Source organism: Anomaloglossus baeobatrachus, unplaced genomic scaffold (assembly GCF_048569485.1).
Source record: "Anomaloglossus baeobatrachus isolate aAnoBae1 unplaced genomic scaffold, aAnoBae1.hap1 Scaffold_2701, whole genome shotgun sequence".
Taxonomy (NCBI): domain Eukaryota; kingdom Metazoa; phylum Chordata; class Amphibia; order Anura; family Aromobatidae; genus Anomaloglossus; species Anomaloglossus baeobatrachus.
In genome coordinates this window covers 45,510-49,103 of record NW_027442212.1, presented here as the reverse complement: position 1 = coordinate 49,103, position 3,594 = coordinate 45,510, and the positions used below count along the sequence as shown (strand labels likewise).

The following is a 3,594-nucleotide window of genomic DNA, read 5'->3' as shown; positions in this document are numbered from 1 at the left end:
ACAGCCTTTTCAAGGGTTGGCTTGGGTGACAAAATGTCTTCTGTAGGCGTGGGTTTGTCTCCCTCTCCCTAAGATGTGTCCGGTATAGGCCAGGGTGCCACTCAAGGCCGTAACCAATTCGGGTTATAGCTTCTCGGCCTTTTGGCTAAGATCAAGTGTAGTTTCGGAGGACGCTACCTTGGTCGGTACTGGAAGGTGCCTGGGATTGCACGTCTGCCGGCCTTGAGGAAGTGTGTGCGCCTTCTGGTGACACATAGCCCTCTTGTGCCTGGACGGTTCCCAGGCAACGGGAGGCGATCACCTTTGTTATTTTGAAGTCCTACTGATAAACAGAAAAAAAAAAAAATTAAATCTGTTCTTATCAGTTTAATATCTGATACGTCCCCTCTCTGGGGACCATATATTAAATGGATTTTTAGAACAAGGAGATGGAAAAAATCTTGCTCTGTCCACTCCACGCATTGACCTGGTATTGCAGTACCTCCAGGACCGGTGCACCCCTTCTTAACCCAGTTTCCAAAAGCAGAACTCAATTCACCTGATTCAAATGAGCCCCATTAGTGAATTGAAAGAAAGCAAAAACTTTATATGCACCTCAATTTGGCCAATTCACTTTTCACACTTTCACCCTTTTTTTTATCTTTCACACCTTTTACTTGCTTTATTGATGCAAAAGCTGTGCCAAATAGCAAACTCATCTCCACTCAACTTGACCAACTCTGCTATGTCCCGTGCAGTATCTTATTCTCAGTCTTATCTAGATCATTTGCAATTGAATAGAATAGATCCCTTTTGGACACATTGGATTCAGCTGCTGCAGTGACTGCAGGTGTTAGAAGATGCAGACTTGGCATCAGGTGCTGTCTATCAGATTCCACTCCAATTAAAGCTTCCATTGTTTTTCGGTGTTTTCTTTGAGCAATGATGATGTCTTTAGTGATCTGTTGGCTCCCTCTCCTGGAGGAAGAGTTTGCTTGCTCTTGGACTTTCAAAAAGAGAGGTCATGATAGACATTTAGCTTCTGAGCCCAATTGGGGACAGTCATGGGTGATGAATGTTTTGCAACCTGCTGCGAAGCCTGATACCGCAATATAAGGAACGTCAAATACTAAGAATGGGCGGCCTATGAAAGAATTAGTACTTTCATTAAGCATACTTAAATGGCTAATTGGGAATAGACAAACTGTAAAAAGCCCTCTGAGAAAGCCCCTCTCTAACCTTTGTTAGTAAGCTTTTCTGTAGTCTGCCTGTTGATGTATTTTCCGTTTGAACAGTGCACAACATGAAGTGACGGAACACTGGCTTGTCACAATGTCCCCCGCTGACATCACAATAGCGCTGCTGCCTAGAAAGCCAGCTGCGCAGCAGAAGTTGCTCTTTGGGTGGGATGGTGGGCTAATGTATCTATTCCTGCTTGGTGTGAGTTTGACATGATCTAGAGCAACGAGTTCCAGCGGCTAGCGGTTGATTATTGGCTGTAATGGGGCTTTCTGGCTGGTGCCAGCCTTTCTTCTTAGCACACAGGAACCACAATCCCTACACCATGCTTCGATGGATTCTCTCATCCCAGCCCAGTAAAACTACATATTTCACACAGTTATAAGCAGCCCATGGGCATTCACCTGGATTAAAACCCATAACAGCTCATAGACCAAACAATCAATCTACCACTGGACCAAAGACAGGAAGCTAAATCCACTGCCTGCGGTAACTAACTTAATCCTATAGTCTACTCACACAACAAACCCAAGAGAAAGGAAAAAAACATGGCTTCGATTATCCATCCAATGAAAACGCATAACCATTGTGAGCCATTGGACAATGCAATTGCACACATGGTGACATGGTGCACGGCCCAATGAATCAAGTCTGTACTTCATATTCACGGTTTAAGCCCTTGGGTTCTAATGTGTCCAGAGTACATATCCAGAAAGATTCCCTTTCTTTGTGCTAAGCACAAGTCAACAATACGTTGTAAGCAGATTCTATTACCAGTCCCACACCATTTTGTGACGCATAATCGCACAGTGGCCCAATTAAGATTCCAAGTCATCGAACATGTCCCAGCCATACGCAGAGGAGGCGATAGAATTAGGAAGCTCAAAGAAAGGGAATCTTTCTGGATATATACTCTGGGCACGTTGGAACCCAAGGGCTTAAACCATGAATATGAAGAACCGACTTGATTCATTGGGCCGTGCACATTTTTTCTAACGCCCGGTTCTTTTTCGTGTTCACACTATATATGGTTCCACTATGTATGGAGTTCCATTCTTCCTTGTTTTTTATTTGTCATGTTTGTCTGATTACCTTGTCTAACAGTTTTTTCTCCCCTTTCTTTACCTTCCAGGTTCCCATAGTCACGTGAAATATCCCTGTTGCACTTGATTACGGCTCACTATTCACTATAGGATGTCTTATATCTAACATCACACTCTCACCCATCAGCACTCTATAGGTTTGTATAAGGTATGCGCTTACACATCCGGTCCTCCATAGGTATTTCCACTTATGTAGCACTATCCCTATGATCACTCATAACTCATACCCTTGTAGTCAATTACAGCCTCCTCTCTCCCCTCTCCCCTTCTCCCTTTCCATCTATAATTTTGCCAGTACAATATTAGTTTACATTAGGCACACACTCACATATTCCTTTCCTTAGTGACTTATTGTAATTCACATTCGCATACAATTCTCTATGCCTGCCCCATTACTACATTCATAACTACTTGACCCTATCCTGATACCCCTTGTCTCACCTTGTTGGTCCCTACACCTGTTATCATCTCCTTTCCTGTGTCTGTCTTGTCACACAACACATTTTAGCATATCCCTTGTGCTCCTTATTACCTGTCCTGCCTATAAGAATTATGTCCATTATGTCCATGCATGGCCCAATGAATCAAGTCTGTACTTCATATTCATGGTTTAAGCCTTTGGGTTCCAATGTGCTCAGAGTATATATCCAGAAAGATTCCCTTTCTTTGAGCTTCCTAATTCTATTGCCTCCTCTGCGTATGGCTTGGACATGTTCGATGACTTGGAATCTTAATTGGATCACTGTGTGATTATGCGTCACAAAATGGTGTGGGACTGGTAATAGAATCTGCTTACAATGTATTGTTGACTTGTGTTTAGCTCAAAGAAAGAGAATCTTTCTGGATATGTACTCTGGGCACATTAGAACCCAAGGGCTTAAACCGTGAATATGAAGTAAAGACTTGATTCATTGGGCCGTGCACCATGTCACCATGTGTCCAATTGCATTGTCCAATGGCTCACAATGGTTATGCGTTTTCATTGGATGGATAATCGAAGCCATGTTTTTTTCCTTTCTGTTGGGTTTGTTGTGTGAGTAGCCTATAGGATTAAGTTGGTTACCGCAGGCAGTGGATTTAACTTCCTGTCTTTGGTCCAGTGGTAGATGGATTGTCTGGTCTATGAGCTGTTATTGGTTTGAATGCAGGTGAATGCCCATGGGCTGCTTATGACTGTGTAAAATATGTAGTTTTACTGGGCTGGGATGAGAGAATCCATTGAAGCATGGTGTAGGGATTGTGGTTCCTGTGTGCTAAGAAGAGAGGCTGGCAC

At 43.2% G+C, this 3,594-nt stretch overlaps 1 pseudogene; it reads left to right on the top strand.

Moving 5' to 3' along the window:
* The first annotated feature begins 296 nt into the window (after window positions 1-296).
* LOC142264797 (U2 spliceosomal RNA) lies at window positions 297-503 on the top strand (annotated as a pseudogene).
* The last annotated feature ends 3,091 nt before the right edge of the window (window positions 504-3,594 follow it).